We start from the raw sequence: 23,276 nt of genomic DNA, 5'->3' as shown, positions 1-23,276 counted from the left end.
TGATATTCATTGCCGGCAAAATCGAGGAACGTACCCTGTCTAAATATAAGAGTAGATCGTCTGCGTATAATGATATCTTTTGTTCCACGGCTCCACACCGAAATCCCTCTACCTCCCTGGATTTCCGTATTGCCACTGCCAACGGCTCCACTGCAGTCGCGAATAGCAAGGGTGAAAGCGGGCACCCCTGTCTAGTACCTCTTCCAAGAGGAAAAGACTCGGAGACCCTGCCATTAACCCTAACCTTTGCCACCGGTGAGTCATATAGCAGTTTTACCCAATTTATGAATCTATGTCCAAAGCCCATTTTCCGAAGTACAGCCCACATATATTCCCATTCAAGGCTATCGAACGCCTTAGCGGCGTCTAATGACAAAATTGCCCTTTCCCCCGGTACCTCAGAACTATGTTGAATTCCCAAATATAATTTCCTGAGATTCATAGATGTGGCTCTGCATGGAATAAAGCCTGTCTGATCACTCTGCACTATAGATGAGATGACTCGGGACATCCTATTGGCGAGCACCTTGGCCAGCAATTTAATGTCTGTTTGTAGGAGAGAGATTGGGCGATACGAATCCGGGATCTCTGGATCTTTTCCAGGTTTTAATATTAAGACTATTAAGGCTTCCCTCATAGAGGGCGGGAGGACCCTCTGCCTTTCAGCCTCTTCAAATACCTTAAGTAGTTTGGGTAGCAGTAAGGGTGCATACGCTTTATAAAACTCTCCAGGCAGGCCATCCGTTCCCGGAGCTTTTTCATTTTGTGTCTGGCCAAGCGCTTCCTCCATTTCTTCCAATGAGATGTCCCGGTCCAGCAATTCCCTGTTTACATCACTCAGTGTAGGAAGAGAGAGAGCATCCAAATACTGCTCAATCTCAGTCTCCGTGAGGTCACAGTCTGATGTGTATAGCCGCATATAATACCTCTTTATTTCTCTTATTATATCCTCGCTTTCTGTTACAAAGTCACCTGATTCCGTCTTTAACCTATTTATATAAGAAGATCCTTCCTGTGCTCTAATGACTGTGGCCAGTAGGTGCCCCACGCCCTCCCCCGCCATAAAATAATTTTGTTTAAGGAAATAGCGTTTATTTTCTGCCACCGACATGAGATTTTCTTTGAGTGACATCTGTGCCTTCTCTAGAGTGTTTTTAGTTTCTACTGTTGGGTTGAGCACCACCGCAGCCTCCGCATCAGATACCTTCTGAATCAGACTCTGGGTGTAACATTTGGTTTGATTTTTGCGTATGCATATTTCTCTAATATATATGCCCCTTACCACAGCTTTCATAGAGTCCCAAACTATGTGTGGCGGTGCAGAGCACTCATTAATATGGAAGTATTCTAGAATGTTATCATGTAAAGATCCCCCAATAAGCTGGATCCAGAAGGGATTAAGTTTCCAGATAGGCCTGGGCAGAGTGACGGGGTTTCCCCATGCAAGCGTAACATGTAATGGTGAGTGATCAGATACGCTTCTAGGTAGGTAGGCCACCTTTTGTGTATATGAGGCCATAAGTGCGTTTCCAATAGCCAGGTCTATCCGTGACATGGTGTGGTGGGAGCTAGAGTAACAGGAGAATTGTTTGGTTGTGGGGTGTTGGGCACGCCAAAGATCTACAAAACCCAGCTCCGTTAGCATTCTAGCAAATGAAGTCGGGGCGGCGTTCTCCGATATGTTTCCCGAGTGTAACTTATCTAGATAGGGATGTAAGTAATTATTAAAATCCCCTATCAAAAGCGTCGGCACAGATGGAAGGGAATCTAAAATAGACAATATCCTTTTTACCGGTTCGACTGAATATGGTGGAGGGATATATATCGCAACCAGAATAAATTGTATATCATACAGCGTGCAAAGCAAACATACAAATCTGCCCCCCGGGTCAATCACTGATTTGGTACATGAGAACGGGATGGATTTGTGCACCAACACACTCACACCCCATGCATGGGTCGAGTATGTGGAATGATATTCATGCGCGATCCATCCCTTCCTCAGCCAATGAACATTATCCCTGACCATGTGGGTCTCGGAGAGACATAAAATAGCCGGTAAAAGTTTCTGTAGGTGAGTAAATATAGCACATCTTTTGTTCGCATCTCCGAGCCCTCTAACATTCCACGCTACAATATTTAAAGATGTCGCCATAAGCGTAGACTAAGATATGATCCGGACGGATACTTCATACCTGGAGGAGAGAGGCGTTCTCCACCGATTCTCAAAAACATTAGGTTGAGCGACACGACTGAGGCACACCACACTTCCCAAACAGATTGCATCATACAACAATAAACAAGAAAAACAAGGAGAGAGATAGGGCTCCGCACACCAGTGCGCAGTGCCCCTGCCCTCAAAATCAAGTCTATCTTACACATTTCTCCCAAATAGAGAGAATCAGGGCTAAAAACACGCCCCAAGTCCATGCAGGGAGGGGGTCCACAACTCGCTAGTGCAGCGGGTGTCCACAATGAACCGGCCGTCTCCCAACCTGGATCCTAGATGAATTTAACTGTAATGAGCTCACCAGCATAGCGTCCCAAACAAAAACAACGCCTGGCGGCAGAAAGGGAAATCTCAGGTATTCTTCCTCCTCAGGGATCTCTCATTGATATCCAGCCAAGACAATGCCGCCCCAGCCGTATCAAAAAAATGAGTCTCTCCGTTCGCAGCAATCCGCAGCTTAGCAGGGTACATCATGGAGTATGGCACTTGCAGGTTGCGCAGTCGTTTTTTGATCTCAATAAATTGCGCTCTTTTACGTTGCACTTCCATGGAGAAATCAGGAAATATTGATATCTTCCTCCCATCAATTGCAAGTTCTTTGATATCTCTGGCTCTGCGCAGGATAGTGTCCCTATCTTTATAGTGCAGTAGTTTAATCAGAATAGGACGTGGGGGTTCTCCCGGCTGTGGGGCACGCGCAGGGACCCTGTGCGCCCTTTCAATGGTGAAGAAAGAGGATAGTATGTCTTTTCCCATGGTGTCTTTAAGCCATTTTTCAAAGAAATTCAGTGGGTCATTGCCCTCCATCCTCTCTGGGACCCCCACCAGTCGCAAATTACTTCTGCGGGAGCGATTTTCCAAATCATCCACCTTGTTTAGCAGTGTGGAGATATTTTGCGTGGCCTTTCCCAGCTCTCATGACATTGGTGGTAATTTATCCTCTGTTGTACTCACTCTTTCCTCCAACTCCCCCATTCTGACAGTCACCCCTTGCAGCTCACGTTTAATACAGGCCATATCTGAGGTGACAGTTCCCATCTGGCTGCTTAGAGTGGCCAATGTGGTATTGCAAGAGTTAATTGCTGCCAGAATGTCTCTCAGTATGGCCTCAGTGAAAACAGGTGTTGTTTGCTCCACATCTCCCCCTCCTCCCTCTGCCAGCACAGGCCTGTGTGTCTGCATACCTTGTGCTGCTGAACATGCAGGGCCCAGGGTACTCACAGTCTCACTGTCGGGTATGTTTTCTCCCTGCTCCAGGGCCCGTTCAGCGCTGCCATCGGGTGCCTCGTTGCAGGTAGGCTCTGTGCCAGGGGCCACTCTGGCAAACCGCTCCAACCTGCTTGCTACTCCCACTGCTCCAGCTCGGGATGGTGTGGATGCCGGCGGCGCCATATTGGATTCTTCAGAGGCACGCTCCTGCGCGTCTCTGTCCCTTTTATTGCTGCTGCGGGTCGGCATATCCTGGCTGTGCTCGCTTCCCTGGGTGTTATAAGTTGTGTTGCAGCCCTCCAGGGTCGGTAGTGCCTGTCAGCAAGGCCGGTGTGCAGGATAATTCAGGATCCAGGCAGGAGCTCACCCACGCTGCTTCTTCTCTACATGAGGTCCAGGCCACGCCCCCTTTTATTTCAATCTTTGCTCTATGTTTAGGAGTCTAGTCGGTGGCTTCACTTAGTGACTGACACTCATCAGGACTGTAATCACTGAGTAATAAAGTCTACTGCACTCATAAGCCCAGAATAAGCAGAGGCTTAAAGGAAATATCCACTAGTAATGATAAATCTCCCCCCTCCAAATATTTCTGTCAATCTACAGAGCTTCTTTAGTTGTGTAACATGTCCACAGGTTGGACTGCATTGATGTGACAGATTCCCCTTAGGTTTACTTTTTTGTTCCACTTTATTTGTTTTTCTCTCTCACAGTACATAATGTAATTATTCAATATAATGTAAAAGTCAGGAATCTGACATTAATGGAAAATATGGCAGTTTATTAAACAGTTTGGATATTTAAAGGGAAAGTGTCAGCATAAAAATGACTGTTCAAACCAGGCAGAGGCACGTTGTGCACCCTTGGTTTGGCCGAGAAGTTCAGTGCACTTTTCCACATACTTGTATTCATAGATCTCTTCTTTGATTGACAGCTCTAAGCTTTATGGGAACTAGAGGAGATGCAAAACAAGTAGGTGGGTTGGTGCACTGAACTGTTTGGCCAAGCCAAGGTGTACCAAGTTTCTGTGCTTGGTTTGAACAGTTTGTGTGTGCTCACAAACAATATGTGTATGTACTAGGAAAGCTTCCAACTATTGCCTAAATTTGATTAGCATATGTGAGGTATATTGTATTAACATTGGAGCTGATGGGCAACATATGCTATTGTACACCTATCCAATAGAGTACAATAGTGATGGGCTAATATATTCAACGGGAATTGAATTCTACTTGAATTTTTCAGAAATCCTCATTCACCAAAATGCACATTTTTTTCATAATGGCTTGCTCGTGGATTTAGCAACATCAACCACAGGCCACATTTTTTTGTAACCATAAAGGGCCCTCAAAATGGTAAAAAATAAAATCATTAGAGTCACCACACTGCTCATCTCCAGCCCCTTAGCTCCTCAATGTTACTATCCATCTAGTCCTTCCGCATTTTCTGATTACTGCTGCTCGAGCTCAAACCCCCAGGTCTCTCATGCTAGGACCTCTGGCTCTGATGAAGTCCAGGACTGTTCTGTTCATGTGTGTAAGGTCACTGTGCATGATGTAACAGTATAACTTTTTGACCCAGCTGGGCCTCACCAGAATCGGGAGGGATTCCAGTGAGAGTGGCGGCCATCAGAAGATGCCACAAGGACCAGACAGGTTGCAGTGAGAAGAAAAGGGGCCAGAGAGGGGACTGGTAAGCTGAGCATACGGATTTTTTTTTCATTTTTTACATCTTACATTAAATTGGCAGTGAATAACTTCTGTGCAAATCAAATTTCCTTAGAAAATCCATGTGAACAAGTACATTTGAATTTTGCCTGATCTGCTCATCTTTATGTACATCGAAGACATCCATCAAACTTGTCCATTGGGAAATTGTCCTGACTATCTTTCAGACACAATGTGAATGCACAGTAAGGGAAGTGGGAATGGTAAATAGTTTTATTTTTATATTTAATCATTATTTGTATTTATCTTTTTGTCATTTTTTTAAATACCAATGTAGAGAACTTGCACGCTCAGCCATTTAGGTAAAGGAAAAAAATATATAGGGTGAGCCCTCATCTGCAGGTTAAGTAGTAAAAACTTCACATTTAGAAGTGAAAGAGGGATACCAGGGCACTACTTTGCATATAGCCAGCCATTCCATCCAATGCAGAAAAAAGTCACGTATTCAGTGGCTAGAGGCAAACACTGGGGTGCTTATATCCATAGATAGCAAATCATGCAGTGTTCAAGTAGAAAAAATATAGCACTCACCAGATTATTTTGCTGTGCAGGATCCTGTTTATTTAAACAGCGGAGGTTACATGTGCGGAGAGGGCTGGTGGGGAGAGGGAGTGAACGCCTTGGCAGACGACGGCCGTTTCGCACCTGTCCGGTGCTTCAGCTGGTCTCTTCACATTTATTAGATTATTTTTATAAAGATAGTAGAAGTAAAAACATCAAATATGCAGGAGACACCAGGTCTGTCTTTCGACCTCATACAGGTTTAATCTTGACGCCGTGTAGTGTAAGAAGTCAGAATTTGAATGAAGCAAATACCCTTGGAAATGCCAAATAAATGAAAATGCCCACTTACTAGAGCTGAGGAAAATGTCGACAATATACAAATAAATGGAGCAGCAACAAAAATGATGTATCGCAAGTTATGAAAGTTGTGTATGTCACTAAAGTCAAGATGAATACATTAAACAATTTCTGTAAAAATGCATCTTTCTATTGTGTCAGCCGGATGTTAGAAAAATAATAAAAATAGAGAGTCCCCAGTGGTTGATACCTTTTAATGGATATATGTTGAAGATGATAACATTCTGAGTCTTGAAAGCTTGCCAAGTGCTACCGTGTTTTTCCAAAAATAAGACATCCCAAAAATAAGCCCTAGCAGGGATTTTCAGCATTTTCGGAGAAAGGCTTAAATATAAGCCCTCCCCCGAAAATAAGCCCTAGTCCCAGATCAATAATGAAGTGTCCGTGCAGCTAAAAAAGTTACAGATACTGAAGGACACTTCATTATACACAGCGGCACCCAGCAATCACTCACCAGACGCCGAGCAGCAGGACCTGCAGTGATCGCAGACCCGCACAAATCAGCTCTCATACACACACAATCAGATCTCACACACACACCAGATCTCACACACAAACATCGGATCACACGCAAACATCAAATCACACACACACAAACATCGGATCGCACACACATCGGATCGCATACACACTCACCTCATCCAGCGACACCGATCTCTTCTCGCCGGGAGAATCCTGAGAGGCAGTGCGGTGCAGCGCGACGAACAGGACCTGCGGCCGGACACGTGGCTTGCTCTCATTCCCTGCTGCCGTAAGTGCTGGGCCTGGATGTGATGTGATGTGATGTGTGTGTGTGTGTGTGTCTGCAATCGGCTGTGTGTGTGTCTGCGATCGGCTGTGTTTTTCTGCGATCGACTGTTTGTGTCTGCGTTCGGATGTGTGTATCTGTGATCGGCTGTGTGTGCCTGTGATCGGATGTGTGTGCTTGTGATAGGATGTGTGTATCTGTGATCTGCTGTGTGTGCCTGCGATCGGATGTGTGTATCTGTGATCGGCTGTGTGTGCCTGTGATAGGATGTGTGTATCTGATCGGCTGTGTGTGCCTGTGATCGGATGTGTGTATCTGTGTTCAGCTGTGTGTGCCTGCGATCGGATGTGTGTATCTGTGATCGGCTGTGTGTGCCTGCGATCTGCTGTGTGTGATCTGCTGTGTATATCTGTGATCTGCTGTGTGTTTGTGCCTGTGATTGGCTGTGTGTATCTGTGATCGGCTGTGTGTATCTGTGATCGGCTGTTTGTGCCTGCGATCTGCTGTGTGTGTGTGTGTGTGTGTGTGTGATCTGCTGTGTGTGTGATCTGCTGTGAGTGTCTGGGATCTTCTGTGTGTGTCAGCGTGTCAGCTAGCAGCAGGGTAGGACAGCATGCAGCACCGACCGGAGATCACAGGAGGACCTGGGAACCACGCAGACGTCCTGGTCTTGTGAGTATGAGTCTCCTGGGAAGTGGGGGGGATCTGCTTTTTTGGGGGGTAAACTTACCCCCAACTGTGTTTCTCGAAGAATAAGACCTCCTCCAAAAATAAGCCCTAGTGCTTTTTTGGGGGGCAAAAAAAATATAAGACAGTGTCTTATTTTTGGAAAAACACGGTATCATCTTTTCAGTTAGCCATTAAAAAGGTATAAACTGCTGAGGACTCTCAATTTTAAGACCGTTTCTGAAATTCAGACCTTTTGAAGTAGTAGTATCAAGACATAACACCCAGGCACCTCTGCTCAAAGAACAGTTGACTCTTTCAAGGCTATACACTTAGATTTTCATAGCAGATAAGAACTCTATATGACTTTATATGTGGTTTCATTTAGGAGTTTTAGGGGTAACAGTCAACCTTTCATATACAGCCAAGTGGAAGAAGGTTTAGGGTCAAAGCACTACATCCAGTGCTCCGCACAACAGGGGTCAGTATATTAGACAGAATCTCATCTTGGTATAGCAATAGCCAATTTATTTTGCAATTAAGTAATAATCGCATCACAGTCAGTAATATAACAGGTTTAACATATTACTGCATTTTGCTTAATTTGCTTTCTCTTTTTTGGGGGTAAAGATAGTGTTGGTGTAGCCTAAAAAAAGCAATAGATAGAGCTCTATTCAGAATAAAAAGAATATGTTATCACAGCTCACCTAGAACTATAGGTATCACAAATGGTGGAAGGTGCCAGGCACATCAGGCCAGATCCTGGTGTAATAGCGATGAACAAGAGAAGTGGAAAAAGCCAGCAACCATCTTGGAAAACCTCTGAAGCTTTATTGTGAAAAATCCATAAAAAACATACAGTGGATAAAAAAAAGCTCAGCGTGTAGACAAGGTTCTATGCGTTTGAGGTCTAACATAGAACTGGCCCTTAATCATGACAACCTTTACAAAACAAACCAAACATCTTAAATACAAAAAGCAAGAAAAAAAAATCACACAATGAACATGCAGGATGATTGGCGTTTTTCCAAGTCTGATTGTTCAGCCCACAGCAATTAACCACACATGGGCACCAAGTCTTCTCCAACCATCCTACAAGTTCATTGTATGATTTTTTTTCTTGTTTTTTTTTGTATTTAAGATGTTCAGTTTGTTTTGTAAAGGTTATCATGATTAAGGGCCAGTTCTATGTTAGAGCTGAAACGTGTAGACCCTTGTCTACACACTGAGCTTTTGATTCACTGTATGTTTTTTATGGATTTTTCACAATAAAGCGTCAGAGTTTTTCCAAGATGATTGTTGGCTTTTTCCACTTCTCTTGTTCATCTCTATTCAGAATTCTATTATTGTTGGAGAATATATCAGGGCATGCCAGACATATCATCATGAATAAAGATGGGCAAACTAGCAGATGTTTGGGTTTGGCAGGTGCAACCAGACTTTAAAAAAAAGTCCGGTTTGTGACTATGGGGACCTGAACACGAGTGCTACAAAATAGTGTTAGTAAGGGTTAGGGGGCTGCAAAGAAGGACAAATATACTTACCGAATCTCCCGCGCGGCTCTCACACTGCTTACGGGTACGCTCATTACCACTCATGCATATTCACCGCTTCCCCGCACACCCTTTGTGACAGCGTCTGTGATTTGTTGTGGAGTGTAAAAATAAATAAGTAATTGAACAAAATGGCGTAAGGTCCCCCGTATTTTGATACCCAGTGCAAATAAAGCAGACTGCTACAGACTGCAGACTCCAGCTGCCTGCATTATCTTCGCTGTTTATCAAAATATGAGGAACCCTATGCAGCTTTTTTAAAATGATTTAAGTAAATAAATATTTTAAAAAAATGGCATGCGGTCCCCTGCAAATCCAATTTTGATTCCCAACTAGAGATGAGCAAGCCTCTAGAGGCACGAGTTCGGTTCGTCGAACGGAGGCCGCGTTCGAGTTCAGCTCGACGAACGGTTCGACGAACCTCTCGAACCCCATTCAAAACAATGGGAGGCAAACACAAACACATAAAAACACCATATAAATGTACACATACAGTTAATAAACATTGCCATAACACTTACAGGTACCCGCGACGCGTTCTGCACTCTGTCTCCCGCCGCTTTTTCTTCCGATAATCGCTGCGTCCTCCCGGTAACCAGCACTAATGATAGGACCTATCGTGACGTCAAAATAGGCATGTGACCAGTCACGTTTCTATTATCTCATTGGCTACAGACTGGTCACATGGCTAGACGTCATTGCTAGGTCCTGTCAGTGCATCTCTCCGGTACGCGGTGCTTGTTTGTGGATCCCCGTGTACCGACGAGATGCTCTGGCACATGGTCGGCTCCCTGTTCTGCTTCCCCGTTCCGTTATTCACCGGATGCCACAGCCGGTCAATAACGGAGATCACCGTTGCTATAGCAATACGCCTGTCAACGGTGACGTCACCGCTTACAGCCTGCTGCCTCTGCTACTCACTGAGTGCTATAGACTGCACAGGAAGCAGCAGCGTCTTCCTCCCATGCAGTGCTGGCTGATGTAGCAGAGCTGCATGGGTTGAAGGAGAAAGAAGACAGAAGACCATGGATCGTGGAGGGATGCGAGGGAGTAATGAACATGAAGTCTCCAAGTGTGTCTGTGTATTTATTTCTATTAAAGTATTTTTTCTCTGTGTGGTGTCTTTTTTTTTTAACCCTTTATTGGAGAGTCTTAAACTTGCCTGACATTAAGAATCTCTGACTTAATGCTAGCTTTTTTTTTTACTAGCTAGTATTAACTCATTAATACCCAGCGAGCCACCCGGCTTCATGGCAGCTGGAAGAGTTGGATACAGCGCCAGAAGATAGCGCGTCTATGAAAGCGCCATTTTCTGGGGCGGCTGCGGACTGCAATTCGCAGCAGAGGGCCCAGAAAGCTCTGGCTAACCTATGCTGAAGATTCCAATCCCCAGCTGCCTAGTTGTACCTGGCTGGACACAAAAATGGAGCGAAGCTCATATCGATTTTTTTTTTTTAATTATTTCATGAAATTCATGAAATAATTAAAAAAAGGGCTTCCCTATTTTTATTAGTTCCCAGCCGGGTACAAATAGGCAGCTGGGGGTTGGGGCAGCTGTACCTGCCTGCTGTACCTGGCTAGCATACAAAAATATGGCGAAGCTCACGTCATTTTTTTGGTGGGCAAAAACTCCTGCATACAGTCCTGGATGGAGTATGCTGAGCCTTGTAGTTCTGCAGCTGCTGTCTGCTCTCCTGCATACACTAGTAAATGGAGCATGCTGAGCCTTTTCGTTCTGCAGCTGCTGTGTGCTCTCCTCCATACAGTCAGACAGCAGCTGCAGAACTACAAGGCTCAGCATAGAAGCACCATCTTCTGGCGCTGTATCCAACTCTTCCAGTTGCCCTGGTGATGGGGGGCTTGCTGGGTAATAATGGGGTTAGGGCTAGCTGTATATTATCAACTGGCCCTAAGCCCGAAATTCATGGTGTCACGCCATAATTAGACATGGCCACCATGAATGTCTAGTACAGATAAAAAAAAACACAACACACAGAAAAATATTTTTATTAGAAATAAAACAAAACACAACTAGTGACTCCATCTTTACTGAAATAAAGAACCCCCCTCTGCAGTAATCCTAGGTCAAGGGTCCCACGCCGTCCAATCCGGATCCAATATCATCTGATCAGTTTGCTGGAAGGCAAAGCGATCAGATGATGTGTCAGGTTCAAGGGCCTGAATCACATGACACAGCAGCTGATTGTATAAACGGCTTTTATACAATCAGCTGATGCATCAGTGCAAAAAAAAAAACTACACACTTCAGTGCAGACTCCTGTCCGACAGCATTAGCTGATAGTTTAGCCGGCTGGGCGGTAAAAAGCCAGCCACACCGCTCGACTTATAGTGTCAGCTGGTTCCGTCAGGTGACCGCATCAGCTGATCATCGCCTGGTCTGAGAGAGAGGAGAGAGAGAGAAGAGAGAGGAGAGAGAGAGAGAGAGAGAGAGAGAGAAGAGGAGAGAAGAGGAGAGAATAGAGAGAGAGAAGAGAGAGAGGAGAGAGAAGAGAGGGAGAGAGAAGAGAGCGAGAGAGAGAGAGAAGAGAGAGGAGAGAGAAAGAGAGAGAAGAGAGAGGAGAGAGAAAGAGAGAGAAGAGAGAGGAGAGAGAAGAGAGAGAGGAGAGAAGAGAGAGAAGAGAGAGAGAGGAGAGAGAGAAGAGAGAGAGGAAAGAGAAAAGACTGGGAGAGAGAGGAGAGAAAAGAGAGAGAAGAGGAGAGAGGAGAGAGAGAGAAGAGAGAGAGAAGAGAAAAGAGAGAGAAGAGGAGAGAAGAGAGAGAGAGAAGAGAGAAGAGAGAGAAAAGAGAGAGAGGATAGAGAAAGAGAAGAGAAGGAGAGAAGAGAGATAGAAGAGAGAGGAGAGAGAGCGAGAGAGAGAGGGAAAAAGAGAAAAAGAAACTGAGAAAAACAGAGAGAGAGAAAGAAAAAGAGAGAGAGAGGAGAGAGAGGGAGAGAGAGAGAGAAGACAGATGGAGAAGAGAGAGAAGAGAGAGGAGAGAGGGAATAAGAGACAGAAAAAGAGAGAGAAAAAGAGAGAAAAAGAGAGAGGAGAGAGAGAGAGAAAAAGAGAGAGAGAGGAGAGAGAGGAGAGGGAGAGGGGGAGAAAGAGAAAGAGAGAAAAAGAGAAAGAGAGAGAAAAAGAGAGAAAGAGAAAGAGAGAGAGAAAGAGAGAGAAAAAGAGAGAGAGAAAGAGAGCGAGAGAGAGCGAGAAGAGAGAGAGGAGAGAGCAATGCAGCCTCATTCTGTGAACTGCTCCGATTTTAGAGGTGTGTCCGGCGGCTCACAGCTGATGTCCGTCTCCTCCCCTCAGTGCATAATTAAATTAAATTCTAATTATAAATATATAATAATTATAATTTAAAATTAAAAAAAAAAATGTAAAAAAAATAAATTTAATTCTTTACCGGGACTAGAACTCGTGAAGTTATGCTTCTTAGGCGAGCGCTCTATCCACTGAGCTTTGCATTGCTGAAGTCTCTGCTGACCACGCGATTCATTTTATTGCTACATGGAGCTGATACAGAGCACTCGTGTTCTGTAGCAGAGCTGACAGTGTCGTGTGGATTACGTCGGACCTGGATGTGTATTTGGGGATTTTAATAAAATGGTGAAACGGTGTTTTGTTTGTCTTTTATTCCAAATAAAGGATTTTTCGCTGTGTGTATTTCTTTACTTTCACTTACAGTTTAATCATGGAAGGTGTCTCGGGGAGACGCCTGGCATGATTAAACTCAATATTACCCCGATTGCCACCGCACCAGAGCAATTGGGGATGAGCTGGGAGGAGTCCTGGGACTGTTGCATCTAATGGATGCGGCAATTCCGGGTGGCTGCTGGGTGATATTGCAAAAGAGAGATATTTAGTTTATGTATTGGCCAATGCATGTAAGCCCATCCGGGAACCTAACTTAAATGCCACTATCTAGGTTAAAAACATCCGTATCTGGGCAAAATGCCACTATTTGGACTACAAACCTCCATGTATGGGCAGCTAGGCTCCTGCTACAATGGTTATGAACACAGCCAGGTCTTACATGCATTGGCCAATACATAAACTAAATATCTCTCTTTTGCATAAATGCAGTGCCATATTTTCCCTTGTACATTTTTGGCTTTTTCAGTGTGCGACTGTATGCATTTATAGTTACTATGTTTTTTCAGTTAGTACCTGTTCACATTTGTTGGATGTGCGGGTCAGTTTTTTGATATTTCTAGTGAGTCTTTTTCTGACTGAGCACTCCGCCCTAAGACCTGGCTGTGTTCATAACCATTGTAGCAGGAGTCTAGCTGCCCATACATGGAGGTTTGAAGTCCAAATAGTGGCATTTTGCCCAGATACGGATGCTTTTAACCTAGATAGTGGCATTTAAGTTAGGTTCCCGGATTACAGAGATATACCTTGCCGTTGGTGTCCGGGCTTACATGCATTGGCCAATACATAAACCAAATATCTCTCTTTTGCAGTAATGCAGTGCCATATTTTCCCTTGTACATTTTTGGCTTTTTCAGTGTGCGACTGTATGCATTTATAGTTACTATGTTTTTTCAGTTAGCACCTGTTCACATTTGTTGGATGTGCGGGTCAGTTTTTTGATATTTCTGCTGGGTGATATTGTTAGGGTGGTGGGCTCCCCATAATGTGGTGCTCTCCATCCTGACAATACCAGCCTCCAGCCGTGTGGCTTTATCCTGGCTGGTATCAAATATGGGGGAACCGCATTTTTTTTTATTATTATTTATTTATTTATTTTACTGCATGATATAGACCTGCCCGCCGGCGGCTGTGATTGGTTGCAGTGAGCAGCTGTCACTCATCGTGGGGGCATGTCTGACTGCAACCAATCATGGGCGCCGGTGGGCGGGGAAAGCACGGAATACCTGATTGAATAATGAAGCGGCAGCTATTTTCCAAAGAGGAAAAGACGCCGCAAATTTCAATTTCTGACAGCCGTGCAGCGAGATGCCCGTGATCGGTGAGTAGGAAAGAGAAAGGGATTGTGCTGGGGACGCAGAACGCATGCAGATAGCAATGTGTGCACATAGCCTTACTGTGAAAAGCCATGTTTTTGTTGATTGAACCGTTCTTGAACCTAATGTGAACTGTCGAGCTTTTAGCAAAAAGCTCGAGTTCGAGCTCGAACACCCCCCAAAATCACTCGAATATGAAATTGGCGAATCTCGAACATCGCTCATCTCTATTCCCAACCAAGATAAAGTGGACAGCTGGGGGCTAGTATTCTCAGGCTGTGGAGGCCCATGGCTACTGGGCCCTCCCCAATCTAAAAATATCATCCTGCAGTCACCCCAGGATTGTTGCATCCATTGGATGTGCCAATGCCGGAGCTTTACCCAGCTCATGCTGATTGCCCTGGTGCGGTGGCAATCACGGTAATATAAGGGGTTAGTGACAGATTTGTCACAAAATCACAGCGGTCATCAAGCCTGAGGTTAGTAATGGGGAGAGATCTATGAGAACCCCAATTACTAACCCTGTAAATCAAAAGAAATCAACACAAAACACACAGAAAAATCCTTTATTTAAAAATAACAAAAAAACCCCCTCTTTCTCTAATTTTCTTAACACCAACAGGGGTGATGTAATCCACACAAGTTTCCACGACGATCCTTGCTCTACTACATCTGAAGTCACAGTGCGCAGTCATGTTATAAAACATGACCGATAACTAAAGCGTTATGGACACATCGCAGCTGTGAGCGGTGATGTCAGTGAGTTCACCTGATGTCTCAGCTGGTGTTCCTGTGGTACCCAAGCTGTGACCTGACCTGAGGTGAACGCATTAAACTCAGTGACCTCACCTCAGGTGAAGTCATTGAAATCAATTCCAGATTAATGGCTTAGGCAATGTGTGGACATTGAGTATTTGAGTGCAGACATTTCTGCACCAAATCTCCATCTCTTGGCAAAAAAAAATGCACCGAAACCGCAACAAGATGCATCTATTCCTCTTTGCGTCTTTACCCTACAGCAGGACTAGTGTTGCTGCTGCCCTGCTTACTAGTCAGAGTTGTGCTCGGGAAGGAAAGGTATAGGGATGTGATTGCCTAATGGGGTGAAAGAACCTATCTAGGGACATCAGGGAGCTCAGGGTAGCTGTCAGGCATTTCCCCTCCCTATTCATTCCTATCTCTTCTCATGTTTTGTGCCGACCAGCCCCTTGGTGGAGTGCATCAACCAGGAGTGAGGTACCCTAAAGTAGTACCTGGAGTCTATCATCAGCCAAGTCCAACCTCTCTGAGGCTCTGATAAAGACTGGATAGAGTTCTAAACAGTATCACTTAATTTTCTTGAAAAACATTAGGGAGATATAGTAATGTTTTGACTCACCTCTTAATATGGTGGTTTACTTGTTTCTCTTAGAATGTGCACATTGCAGATTCAGACTAAAGGCAGCAAAACCACAAACAAACACATTTGGAAACAAGGAGTAAAGAAACATGTGTGACACAAATCAGAATTAAATCTGAGATTTCTCAAAGTACAATCTTTGCATTCTCTAAAGCAGATTTATTATGTGGTCACCTAGTTCCAATGAACATGCACGTCTCATCATCACTTGCCTTAAGAAAGGGTTTGACAACATCAGGCGTTTTTGCAGAGGAAATGTTTGCACACAGTTCAATGCAGTGTGGAGACCTATTCCCCAACTGTTCAGCCAAAATATGGCAAGAACCAGTTAGCCAGGTAAATAGAAACATCACCCCATCATTCTTTTAAGACATGAAGCTCAGTTATTCTGGAAAATTGCTAGAACACCTTCAAGGTATCCTCAAGTACAGTCATGAAAACCATAAATTGCCATGACAAAACTGGCTGTCAAAAGGACTGCAACAGGAAAGAAAGACTAAAAATGACCTCTGCTGCAAAGAAAAGGTTCCTCAGAGTTACCAGCCACAAAAAATATAATTTGACAGCACCATAGATAACAGTCCTGATAAATGATGCACACTTGGACCGCAAGCTTGAAGAAAGAGACCCATGTATACCAAGCAACACAAGGACAAATATTAGATCAGTGGAAATCTGTGCTACGGTCTGATGAGATTTTTTTTGTACCAACTGTCATTTGCTCAGAACCTCTGGGAACAACTTCAAGATTGTTGGAAAGTTATTCCAGGTGATTACCTTATAAAGCTGCCTGAGAGGATACAAAGGGTGTATAAAGCTGTCAGAGTAAAAGGCATATTTTGAGGAATCTAAGGTTTAAAAAGTTTGTCCACTACTTGGACAACCCCTTCTCAATTCTTATGTTACCCCCCAGTAATATAATACCACCTATACTCACCTGGAGTGCTGACACTGTTTCCGTGTTGTCAGCGCTGGCTTTCTTGGGCTCACGTTATATTGACGTCAATATGAACAAGGAAAACCACTGAATAGCTGTATCCAAACTTTTCATAGTTACTGTTGTAAGTCCAGCTAATTTCTATGGTGTTAAAACAGTCAATCGCCCTTTAAGGGAAGGTGACTGGGTCAAATTAGTGCTGGCTCCAGCCTTGTTGGATTTGTGCCTTGATACTCCAACTTCAGAAGGTCTGAATTTCAGAATCTAACCTATGTATTTGTACAGGGCTACTATCAGGGCATTACAACCGTGACTCCTGTATGGGGCTCGGTGAGCAGAAGCTAAAAGGGGGGCCCAGTCAGTGACAGCCCAAGCCGCTCCAATCTTATTCCTCTGCTCACCGGGCCAAAGGAGGCGGGGCCACCATCAGAGCAATGAGGGGCGTCCGGGCCACTCATAGAGAGCTGCCCTCTCTCTTCCTGCTCTGCACTGATCTATGGGATCGGTGCAGAGCAAGACAGGAAACTTACCGGACCAAAACGGACGCTGCAAGAGTTGAGAAGGTGAAGGACCTTCTGCCTGAGTAATTTCAGGATCTTTTAGGTCATTTGACTGATCATGTTCCTGATGACATGACCAGGAAGGTGAATTGGAACAAAGTCCTGTAGCTGTTCAACTGCTGCAGCCTCCATGCAGGTCCCAGTGGCTCCTCTCCTGCTCTGCACCAATTAGGAGCTGCAAGATGAGGTAATATATAGTGTGTGTAAATAAATGTGCTTGTTGTAGGACTGTGTGTGTATATGTGTATGTAGTCTGTGTGTAGCAGAGCTGTGTTTGGCTATAGGTGCATGTAGTAGAGCTGTGTGTGTCTATAGAGCATGTAGCACAGCTGTGTGTTTGTCTACAAATGTATGTTGTGTGCATGTAGCAGAGCTGTGTGTGTCTATAGGAGCATGTTGCAGAGCTGTGTGTCTACAGAGGATGTAGTAGAGGTGTGTGTGTCTATAAGTGAATGTTGTGTGCATGTAGTAGAGCTGTGCATATCGTGCACATATAGCAGAGCTATGTTTGTCTACAGGTGCATGTATTGTGTATGTAGCAGAGCTGTTTGTGTCTATGGGTGCATGTAGTGTGTATGTAGTAGAGCTGTGTTTGTCTAGAAGTGCATGTAGTGAAGCTGTGTAGCAGAGCCATGTATGTCTATGGACATGTGGCAGAGCCATGTATGTCTTTGGGCATATTTTTTTGTCCCCCTTCTCTCTGTGATATATTAATACTTATATCTTGGTACCATCACAGCAAAGTATATGGTACACTGGGCATGGTGCACTATAGTTACTGAGATACATTTTTACCTTTATTCCTCTTAGTACATATAGTGTCGGGCAAAGTGCAAAAACTGTACAGTGTTACACATGTTTTAATTGATCCATGCTATATACCCCATCCTTACTAAGACCTCAGTAATTTTGTAATCAACCTTTTTCCTGGCCTTCTCAGTTACACCCTGGTTTTACCATATATATTTTTGGTCTTTTATATGTTTGTGTTAATAAAATGCTATTATTCTTGATGATTATGGATTTTGACTTTATTTTTTTCTGAATCTAACTGTTTTGGAGTTTTCCATTAATTGGTTTCATTAATACGGTTTCTCAGATGATATTTATTCTTATGTCTATGGGCATGTAGCAGAGCCGTGTATGTCTAAAGGGTGCTTTACACGCTGCGACATCGCTAACAATATATCGTCGGGGTCACGTCGTTAAGGGCCCGTTACATGCTACAATTTATCTGACAATCGCATGTGCGACGTGATACGCCCAGATCGTATTTACGATTTGCCAGTATCGCTTATAGGTCATTTATTTGCTGTCACACGTAACGATCTCAAAATCGACGCATCAGCGATCAACAATATATTGTTGGACCCAGCAGTCGTTTGAATGTTGTTCGATGTTGGCAGGGTGTCAAACGGAGCAATATGTCAGGTGCTTCCCCAAAACGAACATTTTTTAAAAAATGAACGACGTGTCAACAATCCACGATTTTGATCCTATTTGCGATCGTTCAGAGTCTCACGTGGGTGGCACACGCAACGACGTCACAAACGATGCCGAATGTGCATCACGGAATCCGTGACCCCGACATACCTCCCGATAAATCGACGCGTGTAATGGGCCCTTTAGTTACACACATCCGGCGTCGTTAGCGACATCGCAGCATGTGACACCAAGGAGCGATGATCAATGATCGCAAAAACGTCAAACATCGTTGATCGTTAACACGTCGCTCCTTTTCATAATATCGTTGGTGGGGCATGCCGCTGGTTGTTTATTGTTCCTGCGGCAGCACACATCGCTGTGTGTGACACCGCAGGAATGACGAACATCTCCTTACCTGCGTCCACCGGCAATGAGGAAGGAAGAAGGTGGGCGGCATGTTCCGGCCGCTCATCTCCTCCCCTCCTCTTCCATTGGACGGCCGTTTTGTGCGACGTCGCATAACAGGTATATGCGTGTGATGCTGCCGTAGTGATAATGTTCACTACGACAGCGATCACCACATATCGCACCAACGATGGGGACGGGTGCTATCACTCGCGACATCGCTAGCAATCGCTACCGATGTCGCTTCATGTAAAGCACCCTTTAGACCATTTAGCAGAGCTGTGTATGTATAATATATACACTGCAAAAAGACACTAACAATAGATTTATTACCTTCTTATTCTACCCTGGTACATTTAAATTTATTAATAATAACTGATCCCCTTTACACCACCAGTTTTAATAGAAAAAAATGTTTTTTTTTTCTATTTTCTGCTGTGTACACCTGGGGCGTCTTATGGTAAAGAGCGTCTTATAGTACAAAAAATATGGTACTTAGCTTTATTGAGCCCCGTGGCCCCAGTCATAGCTGCAGCTACTTAAAAGTATGAAGAGAGGGCCAACCGTGTGTGACATCACCTGTGACGTCTGACATCCAGTTCCTCTGTTCATTATTGTGAAGTTTGTACTGTGCATGTGTGACACCCTGGCCAATCAGGTCGTCACAGGGTACTGTGCAACCTGCCCTTCTGTGCAGTATCCACCTTCTCCTTGGTTACGGGTCCCTAACAATTGGTGTTGCAAAAACCAGCTAATCAAAATCCTAGGAACACTCTGCACCACACCCACCAGTCACACCAGTGGACGGCCTGAGTGGAATAGGGTCGCCCACTTGGGGGGTTGGTTATGGGGAGGACAGGAGTGTCAAGAGTCAGTCAGTAAGAGTCAGAGTCAGAGGAGAGAGTGTAGAGTTGGAGGTAAAAGTGAGAGGAGGTCAGGAGCTGGGCTCCTTGGAACTACTAGGTAGCAGACGTTGATCTGGGCCTGGTAGGAGCTGGACCCCCAGTGGCAGGGGATCGTGACAAGGGGCACGGCATTGTCATGGAGGACAGCCGGCGGCCTTGTACCAGCACCGGTCTGGGACCAGGGCATGACTGGGTACGTGGACCCTAGGTCAGGGAGTAGCTTCAGGCAACCTGACAATTCGCCCGACGAGAACGGAGCCTTCAAGATCCGCTCTCCACCAGCTCCAAAATCGGGGTACTAGTGCAAATAGGGGGATAGGACTTTCCACAAATATGGTCCAAGAAATCCCAAGCGTGAATGCTGAGAGCAAGCTCCCTCAGTTAGCCATACTGGGGAGCGGGACCTGACTAGTTTCACGCTATAGGGACCACCCAGAAAGCAACAAGGTGCCAAGGGAAAAGGTCACAGATCAACAGGCAACACAACAGAACGGGACCCAAACGTGCTCCCCCTCAGCAGCAGCGGTGTCCAGAACTTTGGTTTACTAAAGTTGTCGGTGTCAGCGTTATTGGACTGAGTGAGTACACAAGTGACCCTTACCTCCCCAACGGCACATCACTTCAGTCCCACACACAGATCACCGAGTCCCGAGGCATCCCCCCTACCCGTGGAGGGGTTAAACACCTGGCTGCCCACTCCATCGCCCATCGCCCCCGGGTACTCCCAACCGCAGCGGTGGTACTCCATCCTACCACACACCACTACCATCACCCATATTATATAAATATATATATATATATGTGTGTGTATATATATATACACACACATACATATATATATATATATATACACACACCGTATTTTTCGCTTTATAAGACGCACTTTTGTTCCCCCAAATTTTGGGGGAAAGTTGGGGGTGCGTCTTATAAACCGAATATACGGGGTCGGGGTATATATATAAATATATATATATATATATACTGCAGGGTCCAGGGGAGGTGGGGGGCAGCTCTGGAGCGGTGCTGGGAGCTGGTAAAGCTGCGGGAGGGAGCCTTTGATCTCCTGCTCCCGCTCATATAATATGCACAGTCGCTGTCCATCACCATGGTGCTGAAACCGCACCGCGCTGATGGGCTGGGGCAGGGGCGCATATTATATCTGCCTGCGCCCTGTTTTGATCGCACATGATCCCCCTGTGTTAGATATGGCCCCCATACTGCTGCCCATGGTAAAATAAAAAAAGCTTTACTTACCTCCAGCGCTGATCTCCCGGTGTCTCTGCTGCTGCTGTCTGTAATCAGGCACGCAGAGATGATATCACTCTGCTGTGCCAATCACATGACCGGCAGCAAGAACCAGGAACTGGAGGAGGAGCTCAACCCCATGGAGGGAGACACAGGGATTACAGCGCTGAGAAGGTAAGGAAAGAGTGTTTTATTTTATTATGGGCAGCAGCATGGGGGGCATATCTAACACAGGGGAGATGTGCCATCTATAGTGGCCATGGGCAGCAGTATGGGGGCCATATAAACACAGGGGAGATGTGCCATCTATAGTAGCCATAGGCAGCAGTATGGGGGCCATATCAAACACAGGGGAGATGTGCCATCTATAGTGGCCATGGGCAGCAGTATGGGTGCCACATCTAACACAGGGGAGGTGTGCCATCTATAGTGGCCATGGGCAGCACACATGGGGGCCATATCTAACACAGGGGAGATGTGCCATCTATAGTGGCCATGGGCAGCACACATGGGGGCCAGATCTAACACAGGGGAGATGTGCCATCTATAGTGGCCATGGGCAGCAGTATGGGGGCCATATCTAACACAGGGGAGATGTGCCATCTATAGTGGCCAAGGGCAGCAGTATGGGGGCCACATCTAACACAGGGGAGATGTGCCATCTATAGTGGCCATGGGCAGCAGTGTGGGGGCCACATCTAACACAGGGGAGATGTGCCATCTATAGTGGCCATGGGCAGCAGTATGGGGGCCATATCTAACACAGGGGAGGTGTGCCATCTATAGTGGCCATGGGCAGCACACATGGGGGCCATATCAAACACAGGGGAGGTGTGCCATCTATAGGGGCCATGGGCATCACACATGGGGGCCATATCAAACACAGGGGAGGTGTGCCATCTATATGGGCCATGGGCAGATCAGGGGGACGTGTCCCAGCACAAAGGGGCTATATTCAATATAAGGGGGCTATATCCAGATTAAGGGGGGCTAATTTTAGGATGGGGGGCTATGAGGGACATATACCCTATATGATTTGTTAGACGGACACTGGCATTATAAGATGGACCCCATTTAACATTAAAAAAAAAATTCTCTTTTCCTTCACCAAATTTGGGGGTGCGTCTTATAATCAGGTGCGTCTTATAAAGCGAAAAATACGGTACATACATATACATACAGCCAGCAGCCTTTATATTTTATTATATAGCTAATAGCCTGTATCCTCTGTATTATATACACACATATATATATATATATATATATATATATTTATATTTATATAATACGCATATGGCTGCCAATTTTGTCTGGGGCTCATAATTTTGATAGCCCAAAAAGATGGTGCATACAGCTTTTTTCAGGTTGTTAAAATGATGACTAGCGGTTAATGTTTAATTGGTGAGGAATGTTTGCAGAATTGGAGATTTTCCAAGAGTGGTGGTGGCACTGGGGAAGGTTCGAGGGGTAGAGGCAGAGTTGGGGCAATTTTATCATCCAGCAATTGCCACCTCTATTGGTTGGAAGTTTGTGAGTGATTTGCTTCTTTTGCACCTGTAATGCCTCCACCTTATTGGGGGTCTTGTTGCATCCTGCTAGTGCATCAGTTCCTTGGCCTGGGCAGGTTACTAACTGCTGCCCTCTATTTGCTGTAAGTAATTGTTGAATTTTTGGAGATTTTATGCCTCTTTTTGTTGCTTCACAAGCATGAGGACCCGTGACGTGGGTTGTGGGCAACCGTATTCTGGCCATAATACCAACCAGTACCTCATATATATTTTATATATAATTTTTTGCACATTACATTTTAAACAGGATGCAGCCAGGCCCTTAATGTTAGGCCTTGTATATTGGAGTTCTCGTCCCTGTATGGTGCACTTGAGATAGTACTGTTGCAGCCAGCCTGGTCGAATGGTATGGGCGTGACTAATAGGCCGCTAACCAGTTACTGTGCACCTACATGTGTGAACAGTGCCCTATACAAGCCATCTGTGTACAATTTCATCATCCAGCAATCGCCCCCTCCATCGGTTGGAAGTGTGAGTGATTTGCTTCTTTTGCATCTGTGATGCCTCCACCTTATTGGGGGTCTTGCTGCATTCTGCTAGTGCATTAGTTCCTTGGCCTGGGCAGGTTATAACTGCAGCGCTCTATTTGCTGTAAGTAATTGCTGAATTTTTGGAGGAGATTCTATCCCTCTTTTTGTTGTTTTTTTATATGGATGACAAAGGCCAATATAAGTCTATGGGTCTGTGATAAACACGTACAGCACACATGTGCCATCTATGTGACATCCGTGTGCTGTACGTGTTTACCATTGAAAGTATAGGGGAAGCTTTGTAATATCTTTTACTTTAGCCATGCTAGAAAAAACAAGGATGGCACACTGACGGAGAACAGTGATGACATCGGCACTGGTTTTATACATACGTCTTTTATA

At 45.0% G+C, this 23,276-nt stretch overlaps 1 protein-coding gene across 2 annotated transcripts in view; it reads right to left on the bottom strand.

Moving 5' to 3' along the window:
- The window catches only part of PCSK5 (proprotein convertase subtilisin/kexin type 5), an 883,213-nt gene that overhangs the window by 482,936 nt on the left and 377,001 nt on the right, over positions 1–23,276 (bottom strand). The gene's annotated exons all lie outside the window — the stretch shown is intronic.

This window comes from Anomaloglossus baeobatrachus, chromosome 1, assembly GCF_048569485.1.
Source record: "Anomaloglossus baeobatrachus isolate aAnoBae1 chromosome 1, aAnoBae1.hap1, whole genome shotgun sequence".
Classification (NCBI taxonomy): Eukaryota; Metazoa; Chordata; class Amphibia; order Anura; family Aromobatidae; genus Anomaloglossus; species Anomaloglossus baeobatrachus.
The sequence above is the reverse complement of the archived record's forward strand: the minus strand, read 5'-3'. Positions and strand labels throughout refer to the sequence as shown.